General features: G+C 34.8%; 1 protein-coding gene and 1 long non-coding RNA gene across 8 annotated transcripts in view; one reads left to right on the top strand and one right to left on the bottom strand.

Moving 5' to 3' along the window:
* Positions 1-26,639, top strand: part of RGS7 (regulator of G protein signaling 7) — a 580,824-nt gene that overhangs the window by 399,448 nt on the left and 154,737 nt on the right. The window lies entirely within an intron of this gene.
* LOC140635567 (uncharacterized) overlaps positions 1-26,639 on the bottom strand; it is a 56,952-nt gene that overhangs the window by 22,275 nt on the left and 8,038 nt on the right. The gene's annotated exons all lie outside the window — the stretch shown is intronic.

Consider the following 26,639-nt stretch of genomic DNA (forward strand, 5'->3'; position numbering starts at 1 on the left):
CCATTTTCAGTAAGCTTTCCAACATGCCTACTCCATTTTAAAGGTGACTGAGATGTCCACTTCCCATTTCTTGGTCTACTGTTATATGTTAGTCCACCCCTGGAGTACTGGCTGATGCTGCCAGTTGTTCTCAACTCAATAGCTACTGATATATTTGCAGATGGCACCTCCTATTGGAACTGTAATCTCCAAAGCTATTGAACAATCTTGGAATTCAGCTCAGTGTAGACTCCTGCACCATAGAGACACAAAGGACCTGCTATGTTCCTTTTGTTCTTCCTCTGAAATCTGGCACCTTCTCTTCCTAGATTCTCAAACACAAAAGCCCCATTAAGTCACTCAGCATTGATTCACACTTCTCAAGTGGTCCAAGCTATTGCTATTCAAGCACTTGCTGTAAGCAACACAGGTTCTTTGTAGGAACTTGTTAGAAATACAGAATCTTAGGTACAAACTAGATTTACTGATTCAGAATCTGCATTTCAAAACATGATTTTAACAGTCTGATTCATATATACATTAAAATTTAGGAAGTGCTAGTTTAGGTAACTTTCTATCATTCAAGAGGAGACCAACTAGTTTTATTTCAGTTACTGAATCTTGCTTACAAGTTCAGTCTCTTTATCGAAGATTCTTATAGATTCCTGGCTTTAACAGAAACTTGGTCTTTCCTAAAGAACACTGCATTCTTTGCCACTGTATACAGTAAGGGTTGACTATTCGCCCATACGTTACATATTTGAGTGTTTGCTATGAGCCAGGAAGAACGAAAGAATTTTCCAAACTTTATTATCACTTTAAGACTTTTGAATCTCCCATTACTCTTTCAGCAGTTTCCCTCAGCCCCCCTCAACCAATGAATGACTTCCATGGTTTGTCCTTGCGCCATATACACCTTGAAAACCTCCTGCTGCCTCTGAACTGAGGGGTGTGTATGTGGGGGGAGGTGTGATGGGGACTTGATGGAGTGGGGGGTAATGGGGGAATAATGGGAGGTTTGGCAGGGTGGCAGGGGAATGGGGGGATAATGACGGGGAGTGATGAGGGGTTGGGAGGATGCCCACAGCCCAGATCGTATGCTTCCCAACCTCACCCAGCCAAGGCCCTCAACTAACTCTGCACTGCTCCTGTATCAGTAGCCTCTCCTGCTTCTCTTCTTGTACAAGCACTTCCAATTCCTCACATCTTTCTTCAAATTCCAAATGTCACCGACAGCTGACTCAAAAAATTGTTATGCTTCTCAATTCATAGGAAAAATTGACACATAAACATACCAGTTTCCACACTTTGAAAATACTTTCACTCTCTAGTCACACTTTTTCTTTCCATCTCAGAAAAAGGGTTTTGCTTCACTTCCTGCCTAAATCATATCACTTGTACTTTGATTCTGATTCTGTCCTATCTGTTCCGGGGCCTTTCTTCACTGTAATTCTCCCTTATATGTAGTTCAATGATTTCTATCCAAGTGCTCAGAGAGAAGCCTCCCAAGCTTGCAACCAGGATCTTTCATTTTCTTCTTTCCTTGTTCCCTTGACTTTGCATTCACATTTGTCAATTCATATATTTAATTGTAAGATTGTTAGTGCAATATCTTCTCACTTGCTGGAGTCTGAATGCCATACTGTTGTCTATGAAACTTCATTTTTTTAAGTATGAAAAAGACTTGAGGGCAAGAGTACAATGAAGCTCTTGGGGGAGATGGAAGACTAAAAAGATAAGGAGGGGTTTGGCTTGGAAAGGGAGGTAGAACCCTCTTCCTCAAATTGGGAGGAAAGAAGAGAAAGGAGCTTTAAAGATAGACAGATTATACATGTGGATTCAGTAAGTTGATGGAGTTGATATTTGTTAAATGCTGTATTTTAATTGAAGTGAGAAGCAGTGGAGGTTATCATTTAGGCCACTTGAGTATCAGATTGAGATTTTTTGACCCACTGATACCACGGCATTTTCATTCCCACCTTCTGACTTCCAAGGTTCAGAAATACTACATTATGTATTTGTCAAAAGCAGGTGGAAGGTACTCACAGAAATAAAAAAAGAAAATAAAATGAAAACATATGTCCACATTAAGACATGCACATGAATGTTTACAGCCATTTTATTTACAATGACCAGAAACCAGAAACAATGCAAAGGTCTGTAAACATACTGTCATATATTTATTCAATGGAAACAACTCGGTTCTTAAAAGGAACACTGATACATGCAATACTATGAATGACTATCAAAAACAGTTTCTTGAGCCAAAAAGAAGCCAAGCACAAGCAAGCGCATACTGTGAGATTTTGTTTTATAAAGTTCTGGGACAAAGCAAAAATATGGTGTTAGAAATGAGAATCCTAGTTTTCTCTGTCAGTGCATGGGGTCATCTTGACTGGAAATAGTAATATGGGTATTTAAGTTAGTGTGATGATGCAAATGGTCTGTATCTTAATTGAGGTGGTATGCACATGTGTCAGAATTTACCAGATTTTATACTTAACATCAATGTGTATAAATTATAACTCAGTAAAAGTAGGGCTATACAATTTAGTTGACTTAAACTTCCATCTTTTGCTTTCATTTTGAGCATCCTCAAGAGAAATTCGAACAAGCAGTTCAAGATTGGAACAGCTCTATAAAGAATGGGATAAGAGCTGACCATGGTATTTCTTCTCTTCCTTTTCTCTCAATCCATGTTAGGTACCCCATGTCCTTGCTCTGTAGAGGGCTATTCTTAGATCTATCAGAACATTTACCACATTGTAACATTTCCATCTGTTCCTTTGCCTCAACCACCATTCAGTTAGTTGTTGCAAATTACCATCGTATTCGTTTTACTTTTTCTTTCCAAGGTATCAGTGTTTCCTTTATTACATGGTACATATTCATGATTATGGAATGAACAAATAAATGAATCACTGAGTACCAGCAAGGAAGGCTGAGGTAGAGGCTGTAAATATGTAATGGAGCTCTACAAGTTACATAAGTTCTTCAGGATTTTCATCTCTGAATTGGAGTAAAGGCCCAGGGTCAGAGTGTTTCCATTTTTTTCCTCCTTACCTTCTCTTACTATGCAGTGAGCTTTTTTCTGGGTAGAAAAAAGGTTTTTCTTATGTTATTCTCATGTTGCCTCGAAGAGTGCTAAATGAATTTTGTTTAATAATCAAGTGAGTGGATTGTTGAATGCTTTCCTTGGAGGCAGGTGCAAAAGTGAGAGGGGGAGCCCAAACCAAAAACAAGAGATAGAAGTTTAAGTTTGCTATAGGGTACAAGAATAAAATGGAAACAGTAAAAAGTGGAACAGTAAGGATAAAATCTAAGCAAGGTACAGTCCCTAGAAGCTGTAAAATAAATGACTGATAAATATAAATTCATGTAAATTTTAAAAATCTAGAAACATACAACTTCCCAAAAATGAATCATGAAGCAATAGAAAATCTGAAAAGAATTATTACTAGTAAGGAGACCAAGTCAGTAATCAAAAACTGTCAACAAACAAAAGTCCAGGACCAGGCAGCTTCACTGGTGGATTGTACCAAATATTCAAAGAAGAACTAATACCAATCCTTTTCAAACTCTTCTCCAAAAAAATGAAAGGGGAAGGAACATTTTCAAACTCATAAATCGCTTTCATAAAATTAACATTACTCTGATATCAAAACCAGACTAGGATAACACAAGAAAAAAAAAGTTGCAGGCTGAAATCCCAGATGAATATAGAAATCCTTAGCAAAATACTAGCAAACCAAATTCAACAATACACTAATAAATCACACTCAATGACCGAGTGAGATTTATTCCAGTGATGCAAAAGATGGCTTAATCTGCAAACCATTCAATACGACACACAACATTAACAAAATGGAGAGTAAAATCCATATTTTTTATTCAACACAGTATTGTAAGTCTTAGCCAGAATAATTAGGCACAAAAAACATAAAAATTAAAAGCACTCAAATTGAAAAGGAAAAGGAAAAGTATCCCTGATTTCAAACTACATTACAAAACTATAATAACTAAAACAGTGTGGTATTGGCATAAAAACAGACATATAGATCAATGGAACAGAATAGATGGCCCAGAAATGAACTCATACATGTATATGGTCAATTAGTTTTTGACAGAGGAGCCAAGAATATACAGTGTAAAAGGCCAATCTCTTAAATTAAAGGTATTGGGAAAATTGAACAGCCATATGTAAAGGAATGAAACTGGACTATTATTTTATACTCCTCACAAAAATTACCTTAAAATTGATTAAATACTTAGATATAAGACCTTAAAACAAAAGGAATATAGGCAACCTCCTTGATATTGGTCCTAGTGATAAAGTTTTATGGATTTGACACCAAAAGCAAAGACAGCAGAATCAAAAATAAACAAATGGACTACATCAAATAACTAAATAACTCCTGCACAGCAAAGAGAAGCATCAAGAAAATGAAAAGGCAGCCTATTGAATGGGAGGAAATACTTTGCAAATCATATATCTAATAAAGGGTTAACATCCAAATATAGAAAGAACTCATACAACTCAATAGCAGAACAAATAAACAATGCATTAAAAATGAGCAGAAGACTTGAATAGACATTTTTCCAAAGAAGATATACAGAAGACCAAGATAGTCAATATCACTAATTAAGGAAATGCAGATCAAAACCACAAATGAAATATTACCTCACACCTCCTAGAATAGTTGTTACCAAAAGAAGTAATGACTATTGGAAAAAAATCTAGAAAAAGACAACACTTGTGCACTGTTAGTGGGAATGTAAATTGGTGCAGCCTCTGTGAAGTTTCCTCAAAAAATTAAAAATAGAAATACTGTATGTTCAGCTATTCCACTTCTGGGTATTTATCTGAGGAAACCAAAAACACTAATTCAAACAAATATATGTACTCTCATGTTCATTTCAGCATTATTTATAGTAGCCAAGGTAAGGAAATAACCTAAGTGTCCACTGACAGATTGATGTATAAAGAAATTACAGGATAAATATTGGTACAGATATAGATATCATTCAGTCATAAAAAGAGAATGAAGCCTTATCATTTGTGACAACACGTATGGACTTTGGAGCCTTGTGCTAAGTGAAGTAAGTCAGACACAGAAGGACAAGTACCACATGATTTCACTAATATGTGTAATCAAGAAAAGAAAAGGAAGAGAAAGAAAAACTCAGAACAAATTAGTGATTGCTAGAGGCAGGCATTAGGTGTGGAGTGGAGGGCAAATAGGGGAGACAATCAAAAGGTACAAACTTCCAGTTATAAAATAAATAAATGTGGAGAAGAATGTACAGCATGGTGATTCTAATTATAGTTAATAATATTCTATTGCATATTTGAACTTTGCTATAACAGTAACTATGCCAACTCTAAGATATCAGAAAAGTTAGATTATCTAACAAATATGTGGAGAATTTAAACAAAAATTTGAATAAGTAGATTTGATAAAATCAAATCTTACAAAGATTTGAAAAAAATTCTTCAATGAGTAATCATAATCATGCTTTAAACAAATAAAAAACTAGAAAGCTTCAGTAAAATAGAAATTCTCAGCAAAGAAATATAAGATATAAAGGCTCACCAAGTGCAAATTTTAAAACTGAAAAATATGATATCCATATGAAAAATATAATTGATGTTGAAATTATATTACATACATAAAACTTAACATGGCTGATTGTCATCATTTTACCACTTTGAGTGAGGATAAAAATCTTGCATTCCTTTATATCCCTTTAATCTCCAGTTTATAATCTTTCCTAAGCAATTATTCTATATATATTTATAACCACATCAAACTTTGTCTTATTTTTTCTTCAACAATCAAACAATTTAGAAAATTGAAGAGAAATAAAACCTACTGTATTTGCCTGTGTGCTCATTTACTGTGTATTTCTTTTCTAATCTTTCAAGTTTCCTTTTTTATTGTTTCCTTTGAATTTAGAAAACTTCCTTTGGCCATTCTGTTGAAGTAGGTCAGCTGGTGACAAATTCTCTTATCTTTCCTTCATTTGAGAATGTTTTTATTTTACCTTTATTTCTCAAGGAAATGTCTGCTGGACATAGGATTTTGGGAGAACAATTACTTTCTTTCAGCTTTGAAAATTTTTGTTATTTCTTCCTGTCTTCCATAGTTTCTGATGAGAAATCTGCGGTCATTCAAACTGTTTTTCCCTTCCGACAAAGGAGTCATTTTTCTCTGAAAGCTTTCAATTTTTTTCATCAATTATGAAAAGCATTACAAAATGATCCCCTGAAAAACACTTAGATAAATCAAAATATAATTCCAAGATAATGTTAATACAACCCACAGGAAGGTAAGAAGAAAGAAAAAGAGGAAGGAAGGAAGGAAGGAAGGAAGGAAGGAAGGAAGGAAGGAAGGAAGGAAGGAAGGAAGGGAAAGAAAGAAAGAAAGAAAGAAAGAAAGAGAGAAAGAGAGAAAGAAAGAAAGAAGCCATATATTTAATTTATACATATAAATTTATTTATTTATATAAATATAAGTAATTTATTGATTTATCAGGAAAAAATAAAATAGCAGACCTAAGCCTTAACTTATCAATAATTACATTAAATGTAAATCATCTAGTACACCAATTAAAAGACAGATTTGCACAGTGGAAAAAAGCATGACCCAAATACATGCTTTCTACGAGAAACTCAATTCAAATGTAATGACATAGGCAGGTTGAAAATGAGAAGATAGGAAAAGATATATCATGCAGGTGTTTAAGCAAAGGAAAGCTGGAATAGATATATTAATTTCACAAGGAAAAGCATAGATGTAAAGAGGAGTATTGAATAAAGAGTTTAATCAAACTTAAGTGTGTAACTAACAAGAGAGCATCAAGATACATTATACAAAATGGATAGAACTGAATGAAAAATTAGACAACTCCACTATTACATTTGAAGGCTTTGACACTCTTTCAACAGTAATTGATAGATCAAGGAGAAAGAAAATTAGTAAAAATGGATAACCTTGAACATAACATCAGTCAACTTGATATAATTTGCATTTATAGAATATTCCAGCGAACAACAGCAGAGTACAGACTCTTGTCAGGCTCATATGAAATATTCACCAAGATAGACCAAATTGTGGGCAGCATAATACAGCAGAGTAAACTGAAAACTATAGATATCATATAAAGTATGTTCTCCAACCGTAGTAGAACCAAATGAGAAATCGATAATGAAAAGCTAATAGGAAAATCTGTAAATAATTTCAAATGAAACATTCTGAATAATCAATGTGTCAACATGGAAGTCTCAAGGAAAATTTAAAAAATAAGTTGAATGAAAATGCAAAGTGACAAAATTTGTGGGACATTGCTAACGTAGCACTGAGAAGGAAATTTATAACCTAATTGTAACATCACAAAAGAGGAAATATTTCAAATCAATAATTTGGACTCTCAACTCAAGAACCTAGAAAAAGAAGAGTAAAATGATCCTGAAGCAAATAGAAGGAAAGAAATGAGGATAAATGCATTAATCAATGAAATTTGAAATAGAAAGAAAATAAGAAAATTAATGAAACAAAGAGCCGTGGTTTTTGTGTATTTGTTTATTTAAAGATCAATACAACTGACAAATCTATAGTAAGGCTGATAAAGAAAAAAGAGAGAAGACACAAATTACCATTTTCAAGAATTAGCTGGGAAATTAATACAAACTCTGCAGACATCAAAAGGATAAAAGAATACTACAAACTATTCTGAATATATAATTTGAAAACTTACAATAGATCAATTCCTTAAGAAACACAAACTATCATAACTCAGTCAATGTGAAACAGATGATTTGAATAGCCTGAAAACTATGAAGAAAATTTAATTTATTATTTAAAATTTTCTTTTTTAAAAAAGATTTTATTTATTTATTCATGAGAGACACAGAGAGAGGCAGAGACATAGGCAGAGAGAGAAGCAAGCTCCCTGCAGGGAGCCCGGTGTGGGACTTGATCCCAGGACTCCAGGATCATGCCCTGGGCTGAAGCCAAGCACTCACTTGCTGAGCCACCCAGGCATCCCAATTTAAAATTTTCTTAGAAAGATATCTTCAAGTCTAATGGCTTCACTGGAGAATTCTACCAAATATTTTTTAAAAGAATTAATGTTAATTTTATATAATCTCTTCCAGAGACAGAAGAGATGAAAACCCTCCCCATGAATTTTATGAAGATAAATTTACAAAACCAGAAAAAGAAAATACAAAAAAACCACTACAAATATTTCATGAATATAGATGTAAAAAAATAAAATAAAACACAAAAACCCACTACAGACAAATATTTCATGAGTATAGATATAAAAATTCTTAGCAAAATTTTATCAATGTATAAAAATAATTACAGATCATGGCCAACTGGGTTTATTTTAGTCATGCAGGCTGGTTAAATGTGCAAAAATTAATCAATGTAATCCACCATTATAATAGGCTAAAAAATCACATATTAGTCAATATAGTAAGGTTTTCAGACAAATTTCAACATTCATTTATAACAAAAAATTAACTCAAAAATAGGACTAAAAGAGAAAACTCCCTCAAATTGATAAAGAGCATTTACAAAACAGACAAAGAAAACTACAGCTTGCATTTTACATAATGATAAAGACTGCATATTTTTCCCATAAGATTAGGAACAAGGCAAGGATTTATTCAATATAATGCTGTGAATTCTAGACAGGACGATGAGAAAAGAAAATGAAATAAAAGACATATATATCCAAAGGAAGAAATTTTAAAAAATTTTTCTTATTGCAAATAATATGATTTCTACATAGAATAACCCAAGGAATCCACAGAAAAGCCAAAAATTGAATCCAACAAGTTTATAGGATATACTATAAATATGCAGTCAATCATATTTTTATATGTTAAGAAACACCATGTAGATCCTGAAATTAAATATATAATACCACTTACAAGCACTCAAAAATTAAATATTTAGTTGTAAATTTAATAAAATATGTATAGGACTTGTACTCTGAAACTGTAAATTCTGATAGAAAACATCAAAGATGTAAATACATGGAAAGACATACTATATTCATAGACTTGAAGACAGAACCTTATAAAGATGTCAGTTCTCCTCAAATTGTTATAAAAGTTTCGTGCAATTTCTATCAAAATCCCCAAAATATTATTTTGTAGATATAGGCAAGATAATTCTAAAATTTACATGGAAAACAAAGGAAATAGAATAACTAAAATACTTTTGATAAAGAAGAATAATGTGAGAGGACTTTATGAAATATTTATATCATATAATCCAGACTTATCATAACTATAGTAATCAGTACTGTTTGGTATTGGTGGAGGGAAAACAGATCAATGAAACAGAATTGAGAACCTACAAACAGACTCCACCAGTAAGCCCAGTGAATTTTTGACAAAGGTAGAAAATCAATTTAATTGAAGAAAGATCTACTTTTAAACAAATAATATTGGAGTGATTAGACATTCAGAGGCCAATTAAAAAAAGAAAAGAAAAGAAAAAAGAAAAGAAACCTCAACGTAAGTCTCAGACCTTATTCAAACATTAACACAAAATAATTAATGGACTTAAATATAAAATTTAAACTAAAAAACATTTAGCAAAAAAAAAATAAAAAATAAAAAAAAACATTTAGCAAATAAAGAAATTTTGGGGTATCCAGGGCTAGGCAAAGAGTTCTTAGATTTGACACCTGAAACATTACTTAAAAAAACTTGATAAGTTGGATTTCATAAAAATTGAAAATCTTTGTCCTGCCAAAGACCCTGTTAAAAGGGTGAAAAGGAGGGTGTCCAGGTGGCTCAGTCAGTTGAGTGTCCAACACTTGGTTTCATCTCAGGTCGTGATCTCATGGGTAGGGGATGGAACACCATGGTGGACTCTGTGCTCAGTGAAGCATCTGCTTCAGAATTCTTTCCCTCTGCCACTTCCCCCTCTAAAATAAATAAATAAATCTTAAGAAAAATAATAACAAGAGGGTGAAAAGACCAGCTACAGAATGGAAAGGGAATATATGCAAGACACATTTCCAAGATTCTAGTATCTAAAATATGTAAAGAACTCAGAAAAATCAACAGTTGAAAAAAATCCAATTATAAAGTATGTCAAAAGACATGAAGAGACATTTCACTGAATAGGGTATGCCTATTTCAAATAAACATATGAAAGTATGCTGTAATTATTAGCCATCAGGAAGAAACAATTTAAAATGACAGTGAGCTATTGCCACATAATTTGACAGAATGGCTGTGGAAAATAGACACTATGGAATATTGCTTTAAAAAAATGAAAAAAAAAAAAAAGCAATACCATATAACCCAGCAATTGCAGTTGCAGGTATTTATCCCAAAGAAATAAAAAACTTATATTCATACAAAAATCTGCCCAGAAATGTTTATAACTTCTGCATCTTTATCCATAATAGCCAAAACTGACAAATATGTCCTTCAACAGATGAATGGTTAAACAAAGTCTGATACACTCATACCACAGTGTAATACTCAGCAATAAAAAGGAATGAACTATTAATATGTGCAACAACTTGGGTGAATCTCCAGGGACTTATGCTGAGTAAGTGAAAAAGTCAATGTCAAAAGATTGCATATTGTATGACTACATTTAATAATACCCTTAAAATGACATAGTTGTAGAAAGGGAGAATAGATTCATGGTCACCAAGGGTTAAGAACAACTGAGTGTGACTATAAAGAAAGTGTATCATAAGGGACACTTACAATGATGGAGATGTTTTATATCTTTACTGTATCAGTGCCAATATCCTGGTTGTGATATTGTACTATTTTTTTTCAAAATGTTATCTTTCAGTGGAAACAGTATAAAGGATACGTGGAATCTCTCTGTATTACCTGTTACAACTGAATATGAATCTATAATTATTTAGAAATTAGAAGTTTAAGAAAAACCTTAGGTATAAATCTAAAAAGCATGTGTAGAAGATCTGTATGAGGAGAATTAAAACTCTGATGAAAGAAAAAAAGAGCTAAATAAACGAGGAGAGATTCCATATACATAGATAGAAAGATTCAATACTATTGGGATATCAGTCCTTCCCAATTGGATCTATAGATTCAGTGGAATCCCAATCAAAGCCACAGCAAGTTATTTCATGGTTATAAACAAATTGATTCCAAAACTTATATGGAGAGGTAAAAGATCCAAAGTAGCCAACACAACATTGAAAGAAGAGAACAGAGTTAGAGAACTGGCACCTGACTTCAAGACTTCCTATGAAGGTACAGTAAGTTGGCAGTAATGATCAATGGAACAGACAGAGATCCCAGAAATAGATCCATGTAAATATAGTGAACTGATCTTTGACAAATTGGTAAAGGCAATACAATGAAAGAAAGTCCTTTTAACAAACAAATAATGCTGGGACCATTTGGATATCCACCTGCAAAAAATAACAATAACAACAATAATAATAAATCTAGACACAGATCTAGAAGGGTGTGAAGACACACCCTTCAGAAAAATTAATTCAAAATGGATGACAGAACTTAAAAGCAAAATGCAAAACTATAAAAATTCTAGAAGATGACATAGGAGAAAACCTAAATGACCTTTGGTAGGGCAAGGACTTTTGAGATACAACACCAAAGCCATGATCCATTAAAGACATTTTTGATGAGCTGAAAATTATTAAAATTAAAGACTTCTATTCTGTGAAAGACAAAGTCAAAAGAATGAGAAGATAATCCATAGCCTAGAAGAAAATAGTTGCAAAGACACATCTGATAAAGGACTATTACAATATACAAAGAACACTCAAAATTCAACAAATAGAAACAATCTGATTAAATAATGAGCCAATGACCTTAACAGATACTTCACCAAAGAAAATATACAAATGGCAAATAAGCATATGAAAAGGTGTTCCACATCATATATCATCAAAAAAATCCCAATTAAAGCAAATTACCACTATACACCTGTTAGAACAGCCAAAATCCAGAACAGTGATAATACCAAATGCTGGTAACCGGATGAGGAGCAATAGGAAGTCATATTCATTGCTGATAAGAATGCAAATTGGTACAGCCAGTTTGGGAGATGAGCTAGTGATTTCTTACAAATTAAACATGCACTTACCATACAATCAAGTAGTTGTGTTCCTTTGTATTTACTCAAAGGAATTGTAAACTTATGTCCACACAAAACCTGCACACAGATGCTTATAGCAGCTTTATTCATAGTTGCTGAAACTTAGAACTTGTTATTCATCTTATTTAGGCTCAGTTACCATAAACTGGATCTCTTATGAACAGCAGAAATTTGTTTTTCACAGGCCTGGAGCCTGGAAGTCCAAGATCAGGGTGCCAGATGGTTGGGTTCTGATAAGAGCCCTCTTCCAGGCTGCAGACTGCTCACTTTTTGCATCCTTACATGACAGAAAGAGGGTTAAGGAGTTGCTTGTCCTGTTCTTATATTTATTCTTCCCCATAAGCTTTTTATTGATATATAACTGACAAAGATTATATATATTTAAGGTGTACAGTGTGATCTTTTGATATATATGTGCATTGTGAAATTATTATTACAATCAAGCTAATTAACATATCTATCCCCTCACATAATTGCCATTATATGTTGTGAGAACACTTAAGATATACTCGAGCAAATTTCAAGCATATAATACAGTGCTATTAGCTATAGTCACCATGCTCTACACTAGTATTCATAGTGTATAACTGAAACTTTGTACACTTTGGCCAATATATTCCATTCTCCCACCTTCCATGGTCTAGTCACTAGCAACTACCATTCTTTTCTCTTTTTTTTCTCTTTTTCTCTTTCTTTTTTTAAAAGATTTTATTTATTTATTCATGAGAGATACAGAGAGAGAGGCAGAGACATAGGCAAAGGGAAAAGCAGGCTCCCTACAGGGAGTCCATGTGAAACTTGATCCCAGGACCCTGGGATCATGAACTGAACTGAGCACTCAGGTGCTCAACCACTGAGTCACCCAGGTATCCCTGTTCTCTACTTTTTTGAGTTCAACTTTCTTAGATTCCATATGTAAGTGAGCCCATACACTATGTCTCTTTTGTGTCTGGATTATTTCACTTATCATAATGTTCTCCATTTTTATCTGTGCCATTGAAAATTGCAGGATCTCCTTTTGTAAGACTGAATACTATCTATCATACCTTTTCTATATTCATCTATCAGTGGACACAGGTTGTTTCCATGCTTTGGCTATTATGAATGATGTTCAATGAACATGGGAGTGAAAATACCTCTTTGGAGTACTGATTTTATTTCCTCTGGGTGTATACCCAGAAAAGGGATTGCTGGATCATATGGTAGTTTTATTTTTAATTTTTTGAGGAATCTCCATACTATTGTCCCTATTGGCTATACCAACTTACGTTCCCATCAATAGTGTATAAGGATTCCCTTTTTTCCACATCCTTGCAGACTTGTTATATTTTATTTATTCATTTTATAATAGCCATCCTAACAGTTCTGAGGTGATAATCTCATTGATTTGTATTTCCCTGTTTATTGAGAATCTTTTTTTGTATACTTGCTAATGTTTGTGTATCTTTTTTAGGAAATTATCTATTCTGGTCCTTTGCCCATATTTAGTCAGATTGTTCCTTTTTTTTTCTATTGAGATATAGGAGTCTCATATATTTTGGATATTAACCCCTTATGAGATATATAATTTATAAATATTTTCTTCCAATAAATATATTGTGTGCTCATTTTTTAAATTATTTGCTCTGCTTTTCATATATTTATTAGTTTGATATATTTCCACTTATTTATTTTTGCTTTTCTTGCCTGAACTTTTGGAATCACACCTCAATAACTATTGCCAAGGCCAATGTGAAGGAACTTTTTCCCTATGTTTCCTTCATTAGGATTTTTATGGTTTCAGGTCATGTATTCAAATCTTTAATCCATTTTGAGTTGATATTCATGGATGTATAATATTGGCATCTAATTTCATGTTTTTGCATGTGACTATCTAGTTTTCTAAGCATTGAAGAGACTATCCTTTCCCCCATTATGTTTCTTGGCATCCTTAAGCAATATAACAATAATCAGGGCTAAGAAAAAAATGAGCTATCAAGCCATGGAAAGACATGAAAAAAATTTAAATGCATATTACTAAGTGTAGAAGTCAATCTGAAAAGGCTACCTAGTGTATGATTCCAATTATATAATGTTCAGAGAAAGGCAAAACTATGGAGACAATAAAGAGATCATTAGTTCACAGAGGAGAGGTTGAGATGAAAAGGTAGAACATAGAGAATTTTCAGGGCAGTGAATCTACTCTGCATGATACAATATGGTGGATACATGCTGTTATAAATTTGTCCAAGCCCATAGAGTGTAGAACACTGAGAGTGAACCGTAATATAAACTAGGGACTCTGGGTGATAATGATGTGTCAATACAAGTTCATCAACTGTAACAAATATAGGACTGGGATGTCTATACTGGGAAGGGCTATGCATGTGTGAGGACAGGAGATATATGGTAAATCTCTGCACTTTCTGCTCAATATCATGTGGACCTAACATTTTTCTGAAAATGAAGTCTGTTTTTAAAAAGTTTAATTAAGAAGAAGGGCAAGATGATGGAAGAGTAGGGGTCCTCAACTCATCTGGCCCCACAAACACCTAGATAACTTTAAAAACATACTGAACACCTACAAAGTCGACCTGAGAGTTAAAGAGAACAGCTGGAATGCTATAGAGAGAAAATTTTTTGCTTGAAACAAGGTAGGAAGGTGAAAAAAATAAATAAAAAAGAATAAAGTGAGGGAGGAGCCCCATGAGGAGCCGGCCTAAAGCAGAGCAGCGAAAGCCTCCAGGGTGCAAAAGCCCAGCCCTGGATAAGCAGGAACTTTAAAAATCTGTGCCAGGATTTTCCTTGATGGAAAAATGCTTAGCAGGGAAATCAAAGAGAATCGCAGGAGGAGCCATGAAGCCTCAAGATTCCCGGAGTCACTTATAAGAGTAGGGGCACCCGGGGCAAGTCTCACCGCAAACCGCGTCCTATATCGGTAAAGGGCTGGAGCGCCACAGCTCTCGGGGGCATTTGGGAGAAGCCAGTTGTTAGGCTGGCTGGCTGCAGGCATAGGTGGCTGTGTCATGTTCCCTTCAGGAGAGGAGGCTCCCCTGGGAGCACGGGTCGAGCAGCACAGGGCCCTGCATCCCAGGGCACCCAAGCAGACAAAGCCAGAGCTCCTGTGTTCCCCCTGGGACAGGTGGAAGCAGGGAGGGCACAGGAAAGCAAGAACTCTCCTGCCATTGGGCACCCGAGCCTGCCCCCAGGAGCATCTAGGCCAGTGTAGACTGGGAGACTGCAGTTAGTTACTCACGGGGAGCTCAACTTCAGAGCTGGAGATCTGGTGCTGCCATTGTTGTTTTTCATCTTTGTTTCACCTTGTGCCTGGGAGAGATGGGGCCTCTAGGGAACAAAGACCTCACAGGATAAACAGCTCCCACTGAGCCTGGCATCTGGCAGGGGGTGGTGCATCTCCACCCAGGCATACACACCTGAGAATCAGCACAGCAGACCCTGCCCCTAGAAGACCAGCTGGAAGAAAAGGGGAAGAGCAAGTTTCTTGACCAAGCAGTGCTGGAAAGCTCCAGGACTGAGGGGAAATAGCATATAGAACTAGAGTGTACCTTTTTCTTCTTTTTTTCTCTTTTTCCATTACGACTCGTTTTTATATCAGATTAAAAGTTTCCAATATTTTTTCTCTTTTCCCACCTTAACTGCAATATTTTACCAGCTCTTCATTTTTAATTTTTTTTCCTTTTTGACTTTTGTATTTCTATAATTACATGTTTTAGATATATTTTTCACTTCTGGATTCCCTTCAACATATTCAATTTAATTTTGGTAGATATACGAGATATGGATTTTGTCTTTTGTTTTTCTGCCTCGTTTTGTTTAACTCTGGGAGTTAGTACCTTCTAAAACATGACCAACAAACAACCAGAACCAAGTGGAATACCGTGTTGGTCCATTCTGTGAGATTATAAACTCTCTTCCTTCCCATTCTGCCCCCCATACTTTATCTTGTTTATGTTTTTGTGGTCAGTGTTGGGGCTTTATATAAGTATTGCTGGTTTATATAAATTTGGAATTGAGCATCTTCTAAGATACAAAACAAAATACACTCAGAACCAAGAGGATCACCCTGTAGGACCTCTCAGGTAGACTACATTCTCTCTCCACCATCACTTCCACCACCATTCCCCCTTTTTCTCTTTTTCGTCTTTACTTTTTTTTCTTTTTTTCTTATTCTTTGTTTTTGGTTTTTGGCTTTTTATTTTTACTATTTTGTTTTCAAATTTGTTTTTCACTTTAGTGGTCCTTTTGTTTTATTTTGTTCTGTTCTTTTTCTTTTATTTTCTATTCTCTGACCTCTTTGTAATCATCTAGGGTGTATTTTACTTAGGTCGTGGGTAATATTTATGACTCATCCCACTCATATAGCCACTCTGCACTGTACAAAATGACTAAAAGGAAGAATTCACCACAAAAGAAAGAACCAGAAACAGTATTCTCTGCCACAGAGTTACAGAATTTGGGTTACAATTCGATGTCAGAAAGCCAATACATAAGCACAGTTATAAAGCTACTGGTGGCTCTGGAAAAAAAGCATAAAGGACTTTAGAGACTGTGTTACTGAAGAATTGAGATCTAATCAGGCCAAGATTAAAAATAGATTAAATGAGATGCAATCCAAACTGGATGTGCTAACTGCTAGGGTTAATGAGGTGGAAGAAAGAGTGAGTGACATAGAAGACAAGTTGATGGTAAAGAAGGAAGCTGAGGAAAAAAGAGAAAAGCATTTAAGAGCCCATGAGGAAAGACTTACGGAAATAAGTGATAGCTTGAGAAGGAAGAATATATGTCTAATTGGATTCCAGAAGAGGCCAAGAGAGAGGACCACAAAGTATGTTTGAACAAATCATAGCTGAGAATTTCCCAAATCTGGGGAAGGAAACTGACATTCAGATCCAAAAGATAGAGAGGAACCCCCCCAAAATCAATAAAAACCATTCAACACCTTGACAGTTAATAGTGAAACTTGCAAATTTCAATGATAAGGAGAAAATTCTTAAAACAGTGTGAGACAAGAGATTCTTAACTTATATGGGGAGAAACATCAGATTAACAGACCTCTGCACAGAGATCTGGCAGGCCAGAAAGGGCTGGCATGATATATACATGGTACTAAATGAGAACATGCAGCCAAGAATACTTTATCCAGCAAGGCTGTCATTCAGAATAGAAGGAGAGATAAAGAGCTCCCAGGATAGGCAGAAACTGAAAGAATATGTGACCAGCAAACTGGCTTTGCAAGAAATATTAAGGGAGATCCTGTAAAAGAAAAAGGAAGCCCAAAGAAATAATCCACAAAAACAGGGGTTGACTAGGTAATAGAATGACACTAAATTCATATCTTTCAATAGGTACTATGAGCATGAATTGGCTAAGTGATCCTATCAAAGGATGCAGGGTATTGGACTGGATAAAAAAGCAAGACTCATCTATATGCTGTCTACAAGAGACTCATTTTAGACCCAAGGACACCTCCAGCCTGAAAATGAAGGGGTGGAGAACCATTTACCATTCAAATGTTCCTCAAAAGAAAGCTGGGGTAGGAGTCCTCATATCAGATAAATTAAAGTTTATACCAAAGACTGTAATAAGAGATGAAGAAGGACACTATATCATACTTAAAAGGTTTGTGCAACAAGAACTAACAATCATGAATATCTATGCCCCTAATGTGGAAGCTGCCAAGTATATCAATCAATTAATAACCAAAGTAAAGAGATACTTAGACAATGATACACTAATAGTAGGAGACTTCAACATGGCACTTTCAGCAAATGACAGATCTTCTAAGCAGAACACCAAAGTAACAAGGGCCTTAAATGATACACTGGACCAAATATATTTCACAGATATATACAGAACTTTCCATCCAAATGCAACTGAATACACATTCTTCTCAAGTGCACATGGAACCTTCTCCAGAATAGACCACATGCTGGGTGACAAATCAGGTCTCAACTGATATCAAAAGATTGGGATTGTCTCTTGCATATTTTCAGACCACAATGCTTTGAAACTAGAACTCAGTCACAAGAAGAAATTTGGAAGAAACTCAAATACAAGGAAATTAAAAGCATCCTACTAAAAGATGAATCGGTCAACCAGGAAATTAGAGAAGAATTAAAAAGATTCATGGAAACTGATGAAAATGAATATACAACCATTCAAAAGGTTTGGGATAAAGTAAAATCAGTTCCAAGAGGGAAATATATCACAATACAAGCCTGCTCAAAAAATTGGAAAAAACTAAAATACACACATTAATTTCTCACCTAAAGGAACTGGAGAAAGAACAAGTAAAATATACAACAGTCAGAAGAAGAGAAATAATAAAGATTCAAGCAGAACTCAATGAAATAGAGATCAGAAGAACTGTGGATCAGATCAACAAAACCAGGAGTTGGTTCTTTGAAAGAATTAATAAGATAGATAACCCCTACCAAGCCATATCAAAAAGAAAAGAGAAAAGACTCAAATTAATAAAATCGTGAATGAAAGAAGAGAGATCACAACCAATAACAAGGAAATACAAACGATTTTCAAAACATATTATGAGCAGCTATCTGCCAACAAATTAGGCAATCTAGAAGAAATGGATGCATTTCTGGAAAACCACAAATTACCAAACTGGAACAGGAAGAAATAGAAAACCTGAATAGGCCAATAACCAGGGAGGAATTTGAAGCAGTCATCAAAAACCTCCCAAGACACAAAAGTCCAGGGCCAGATGGCTTCCCAGGGGAATTCTATCAAATGTTTAAAGAAGATATAATACCTATTCTACTAAATGTGTTTCGAAGGTTAGAAAGGGATGGAATACTTCCAAACTCATTTTATGTGGCCAGTATCACCTTAATTCCAAAATCAAAGACCCCACCAAAAAGAATTATAGACCAATATCCTTGATGAACACAGATGCAAAAATTCTTACCAAGATACTAGCTGATAAGATCCAACAGTACATTAAGATTATTCACCATAACCAAGTGAGATTATCCCTGGAATGCAAGGGGATAAAACATAAAACAATCAATGTGATAGATCACATCAACAAGAGAAAAAATAAGAACCATATGATCCTCTCAATCAATGCAGAGAAAACATTTGACAATACAGCATCCATTCCTGATTAAAACTCTTCAAAGTATAGGGATAGAGGGAACATTGCTCAATATCTTAAAAGCCATTTATGAAAAGCCCACAGTGAATATCATTCTCAATGGAGAAAAACTGAGAGCCTTTCCACTAAGATCAGGAACACGACAGAGATGTCCACTCTCACCACAGTTATTCAACATAGTAATAGAAGTCCTAGCCTCAGCAATCAGACAACGAAAAGAAATAAAAGGCATTCAAATTGGCAAAGAAGTCAAACTCTCCCTCTTCACAGATGACATGATACCATATATAGAAGACCCTAAAGACTCCATCCCAAGATTGCTAGAACTCATACAGCAATTCAGAAATATGGCAGGATACAAAACCAATGCCACTGATTTCTCTGCACAGAAATCAGTGGCATTTCTATACACTAACAATGAGACTGAATAAAGAGATATTAAGGAATCAATCCATTCACAATTGCACTCCAAAGCATAAGATATTTAGGAGTAAACGTAACCAAAAAAGGTAAAGAATCTATACCTTAAACACTACAGAACACTTCTGAAAGAAATTGAGAAAGACACAAAGAGATGGAAAAACATTCCACACTCATGGATTGGAAGAATAAATATTGTGAAAATGTCTATGGGCAATTTACACATTTAATGCAATCCCTATCAAAATACCATGGACATTCTTCACAGAGTTGGAACAGATAACCTTAAGATTTATGTGGAATCCGAAAAGACCCTGAATAGCCAGAGGAATATTGAAAAAGAAAACCAATGCAGGGGCATCACAATACCAGATTTCAAGCTGTATTACAAAACTGTGATCATCAAGTCAGTATGGTACTGGCACAAAAACAGACACATAGATCAAGAGAACAAAATAGAGAATCCAGAAATGGGCACTCAACTCTATGGTCAACTAATATTCGACAAAGCCAGAAAGAATATCCTCTGGAAATAGGACAGTCTATTCAATAAATGGTGCTGGGAAAATTGGACACCCATGTGCAGAAGAATGAAACTGGACCATTCTCTTAACACCATACACAAAGATAAACTCAAAATGGATGAAAGATCTAAATGTGAGACAAGAATCCATTAAAATCCTAGAGAAGAACACAGGCAATAACCTTTTTGAACTTGGCCACAGTAACTTCTTGCAAGATACATCTATAAAGGTCAAGGAAACCAAAGCAAAAGTGAACTATTGGGACTTAATCAGAATAAAAAGCTTCTGCACAGCAAAAGAAACAGTCAACAAAACTAAAAGACAACCTGCAAAATGGGTGAAGATATTTGCAAATGACATATCAGATAAAGGGCTAGTATCCAAGATCTATAAAGAACTTTTTAAACTCAACACCCAATAAACAAAAAATCCAATCATGAAATAGGCAGTAAACATTAACAGAAATTTCACTGAAGAAGACATACACATGGCTAACAAGCACTTGAGAAAATGTTCCACATCACTTGCCATCAGGGAAGTACAAATCAAAACCACAATGAGATACCACATCACACCAGTGAGAATGGCAAAAATTAACAAGACTGGAAACAATAAATGTTGGAGAGGATGTGGAGAAAGGGGAACCCTCTTGCACTGTTGGTGGGAATGCAAAGTGGTACAGCCACTCTGGAAAACAGTGTAGAGGTTCCTCAAAAAGTTAAAAATAGAGCTACCTATGACCCAGCAATTGCACTACTAAGTATTTACCCCAAAGATACAGATGTAGTGAAATGACAGGACACCTGCACCCCAATGTTAATAGTAGCAATGTCCACAATAGCCAAACTGTGGAAGGAGCCACAATGTCCTTCGACAAATGAATGCATAAAGAAGATATGGTATATATATACAATGGAATATTACTCAGCCATCAGAAACAACGAATACTCACCATTTGCTTTGACGTGGATGGAACTGAAGGATATTATGCTGAGTGAAATAAGTCAATTGGAGAAGGGCAATCATCATATGGTTTCGCTCATATGAGAAATATAAGTAATAGTGAAAAGGATTATAATGGAAAGGAGGGGAACTGAGTGGGAAAAATTAGAGAGGGAGACTAACCATGAGAGACTCCTAACTATAACAAAGGGTTGTGGAAGGTGAGGTGGGCAGGAGGTTGGGGTAACTGGGTGACAGGAACTGAGGAGGGCACTCGATGGGATGAGCACTGGGTGTTAAACTGTATGTTGGCAAATCGAACTTCAATAAAAACAAAACAAAGTTTAATTGAAAAGTAAAATTGCCAAAATGTACTTGTGGGCTCCCTGTAATTCCTTTTCAACTCTGAATATATTGACTTTATTCACCAAATGTGGCAAAATAGCAGTGCTTAAATATAAATATCGTCTCTACAGGACACACCTATTTATTTATATAGTATTATTCTTATTTTTCAAAATGGAGACTTTCTAGTTTTAAAGGTACTGTTCAATATTTACATTTTTAATTTTATTTAACATTTATTAGAAGTATCTGATTATTTTACATGACATTCTTAATCCAAAGATATCAAATGATTCTTAATTTTATAGTATTGAAAACTTAAAGCTTGTTTGGGTAGTAACAGCAGCTAAAAAATCCCAATAACTAGCTCAAAATACAATATTCTGAAGTGCGAAGGAACACTATATTCTAAGTTTGGTCTTTGAGAAAATCAATTCAAATTGTTACTTGTAGTTCTTGAGACTCTACCAAGTACTGTACTTAGGTCCTTGAGGATTTTATAATCTAGTGATACGTGTATAGGTACTATCTGTCCAACGTGGTAAGTTGTAACACTAGAATGGACATGGTGCTGTGAAATCCTAGGGGAGGAACAGGTGCAACAGAAGGTGAGGGACATAATAACCAAGACAACTTCCAGGAGAAAGGGTTACTTGGGCTGTGTCTTAAATGGAGGAGGTTATTCCAGACAGAATGTACACTGTCTGTAAAAGCAAAGAGTATAAAACATCATGCTGTGTATGGTTAAGGAAGATCAAGTTGATGCTCCTGTTTTAAGTTGTAAAATCTGGGAGAGGGAAGGGTGGGATCTGAGGCTGAGAGGTATAAAAGGTAAGCCGTGAAAGGATCTCGTATGCCATGCAAGTTGTCAGACTGTACCCAGGCACCAATGAGAAGATCATTGCAAACTTTTCATTAGGAGAGAGGCATATTTAAATATACATTTTGTTTTATTTTTATTTTTTTTATTTTTTTATTTTTTTTAATTTTTTATTTATTTATTTATGATAGTCACAGAGAGAGAGAGAGAGGCAGAGACATAGGCAGAGGGAGAAGCAGGCTCCATGCACCAGGAGCCCGACGTGGGATTCGATCCCGAGTCTCCAGGATCGCGCCCTGGGCCAAAGGCAGGCGCCAAACCGCTGCGCCACCCAGGGATCCCTAAATATACATTTTGGATGATTCATTCTTATTTTGATTCTGGACGTTTTCATTTGTTGTATTTCTGAGAAGTTACTATTAAAAGCTAAAGGAGAGGTTTTAATGGGAGTTTATGTGAAATATCATATTCTGCAACAAAAGCTCAATAGATTTTAGTTTACTCTTATTTCCTATTGCAGCTATAGAATGCACTAAAGGAAATTTTTTTTATCAATCAACATATTTTCTTCATCCCCTATGACCCTCACAGACACAATTAGACAATTAGACATGGCTTATGTCCAGTTTTAAAGAGATTATGTATTCAGAACAAGAATGGTCTTTGAATCTCTTCTTTATGCCTAGCAGCTAGCATATAGAACTGATTAATCAATTAATCAGTCACCCAATAGTTTAATTTACTGTTGGTGAGTTCCAATGTATTAGCTAACTCAGAATTCATAGTTGTATTTGAACATTTTACACTTTTGTTACTTATTTTTTGTGAGTCTAAAGAACTGTAAAACCAGAAAAATGCAATAACATTTTAAAAATGTTCTTTAAAGGGATCCTATATCTCCATTCTGAGGAAACATTGCAAACTCACCTTTCTCTTGATTTTTCACAATGTTCTTTATCACAATAAAGACAACATCAAGGAACCACTTTTCCCTTCCTTTGCCTAATTCAATAGCATTCCCAGATGTATTCATATCATCTCATACACAAGAAAAGTTGTGTTGCTCAGAACACAATTTGGAAAAAAGCTTCTCTGACTGGTCAATAATTATCTTGAATTTTGTGAGAGGGAGGGAAACAGTCCTTAGAATCATCTCAATATTCTTGTATCCTCTGATTATTATCATCTTTGCTGCTTTGCTATTTCTGTTGCCTTTCTTTAAAGCTTCTTAGGCTTTGAAGAGGCACAAAATCTTTACTTTGTGTCTGAAGAAATCTTTTTATGGCTTATGGAACTAACACAACAAAAGTTTTAAAAAAAACAGATAAATTGTCATGATCTTAATTAAATATCTACTTGAAAAACAACCCAGGAGCTTTACCCTAAGCAAACAGCCTATTTATTTTCCTAAAAGAGAAATATTAAAAAGGTCAATGTCTTTGCCTCAGGAATATTTGGGCCTCTTCCACTGATTAAGAGCTAAAGTTTTTGTTAATGGCTTTAGTAGACCTTACAAAAAGAGATTATTTTTGCAAAGGATACAAATCAAAAGTATAACATTTTGTTTGCTTACAAAATCCTCATATATCATATGTACAAAAGTTTCATAATATTTTCCTTTTTGTGACCCTCCAATTCAGGTTTAGGATATGGATGGCTATAGATGACAGTTGTAGCTGAGGATGTGCTCTAATCAGTAGAGGCAATGTGGCTGTAATGGAAGCAATACAGGCACAGGACAGGACCTGGTTCAGGCCTTGTCATTCTGCAGTACAGCAGAGTTCGGGAAGCCCCTTTCCACTCAGGTCCATAGCATGGGTGAGGAAATAATACTGATGTCTTTCATTGATTTGCTTAAATTATGGGTGGAGGTAAAGTGATAGCATTGAAATGGGAACTTTATCACTGCAAAAGGTGATTATGGCAGCTGAAAATTATATGCTGGCCAAATATTCTTTGTATGATGGATGCCATCCTTTTGTACATTTTTTTAGAGAATGATCTGGAGAGGGAAGCTTGCTGTCAATCATCCATTCTTTTAACATTTACTGATCAACTTTTACATATCAGGCACTGGTCTGTGTGTTTGGGATCCAAAGATGAATAACACTCCCTTGCAGGTGGGGTGGGTAGAGAAGGCTTACTGGAGTCATCAGTGTGTGTGACCTGAATTATATGGACTGATTTGGAATTGGATGAAGAAAAAAAATGGGGTTAGGATATCATCAACAAAGTCATGGAAGTGAAAAACAATACAGCATGTGGGCAACTATAAGCAGTGTATGAGGCACTGTCTTGTTTGTTTTGATTGTTTTCATTTTTCAAATCATAGAAAACTGGAATTACACAATAATAAAACCTTTACTTCTTCCAAGTAGAGGGAACACATAATTTTGTAACTGTGAGAGTTACAAGAGTAGCTTCTAAGAATTCAAAGCCAGAATATAGACTCTGCTCTGGGCTCAAGTTCCCAGTAGCTATAGTCATAGAGGAGGTTTTTTTTTTTTTAAATTTCTTGGGCTTTAAGATACTATTGCATTTCTCAACAAGTTTCACATTGTAGCTATTCAAGAGCTCTTTTGCTATTTTTTTAAAGAAAGGAAAAAAGTACCAAAAAGCAAAAAAGAAAACAAAAAAATCTGCATTTTATTGTGAGGCCCTGAGAATAAAGATGGATGGAAGTCTAAAATACTCTGGATGTGTACATTTACACAAGTATATTAATTTATTCATTAAGCAAAGGTTAAGACATTGCTTTGAAATGTGCCATTCTTTCCTACACTCCTCTTGGCTGTAATGCACCCTTTTAAATTTAAATTGTAGTTCTCAATGTGACTATGATGCACATTTTTATTTCAGTTTTCTGGTTCCATCAAGATGCTGAAATTTTTCTCTCTGTCTCTACCTTTCTCTGGGAGTTAAGGTCTTGTTGTCATACATGCAGAATAGGTAAATATGGTAGATTTGGGTATACATTTAACAATAAAGTAACTTATAATGTTTTAACTTAAAACCATAAATATACTGAAGTGACCACACAACAATAAAACCATTGTAATAGCATTTGCTAAGTGATACTGACAAGTAGTCCAATCATCCTTTTTCAGAACTGAACTGAGAATATGACCATAACAGATATACTCAAATCTAGACTAGAAAAAAAGTTTCTATTTTCTGAGTTAAATGTGGTTTCAAATTAGGCTTCTTTGTATTTCTTTCTGTTCAGAAATAAAAGAAGAAAACTTAAAAAAAATTTCTCCAAAAGCATTTTTAAATCATTTTTCACACTAAGAGAAAATTATAGTCTTGGAACCAATGTTTGGCTGTCTTCAAAATGATGGAAAATTTCCAATGGCTGCTCACATATGTTCTCCAAGTCGATGCTCAAATGTGGAAAATGAGCAAGGTACCTGGAATTAGTGCATAAGATTTGGGTACCTGGAATTCTTCATTGGTCAAGTGTCAATACATACATATGTATTTGAAAAACTGAGTCCCCCTTCTCTTTTTTTAAAAGGATGACCATTCCTCAAGATAAGTTAGGTTATAAGGCTGAACATGACATTTTGAAATACTTGCATTCTTGTGAGTGGTTTCCCTTCCTTCCTTCCCTCAGAGCTACTTTAGGATATAGGTGAATCCATCTTCTTATATGTATTGAAATCAATGACAGTTGTAAAAGTAACAACTATAAAGGAATACAAGTTAGATTCAACACATGAAGTCATGTTAAAAATGCATACATATGGAAACCAATGTTGGGTATGAACGTTTTCATAACTTTTAGGATATTGTTGTCAAGTTTGATAAAAAGTTTATTTAATTTTAATTTTAATTTTTAAAGATTTTTTTAAGTAATCCTTTCATCCAACATAAGGCTCAAACTCATTACCCTGAGATCAAGAGATGCATGCTCTACTGACTGAGCCAGCCAGGTAACCCTAGGTTTATTCTGAAGATTTGCACTATTTTGCATCAAGCAGTGAGAATTATTTAGACTTTGTTAACGTCAGTCATATGCTACATCTCAGGTGCAATGGAAGCCAGTCTCCAAGAGAGGTAGAAGTGGAATCTCAGGTCACACAAAATTTCATCCATGCAACCCTAATGCAGTTTACTATGTATACAAAACTATTTTCATACATGTTTTATGCTATTTTATGTAGAAATGAATGATACTGAAAACCAAATGTAAATAGAAATGAATATTTCAGGTAAATCAAGTCCTCTTCCTGAATCTCCCATTTCTGCTCATAATTCCACCATTCTTTTCATCCATGATGCTCCTATGTTGGAAACCTTGAGTTATCTTACTGTTCTCCCACTGGCCACCCACATACCTAATTTGTCACAAA

This window comes from Canis lupus, chromosome 6 (assembly GCF_048164855.1).
Source record: "Canis lupus baileyi chromosome 6, mCanLup2.hap1, whole genome shotgun sequence".
Lineage (NCBI taxonomy): Eukaryota > Metazoa > Chordata > Mammalia > Carnivora > Canidae > Canis > Canis lupus.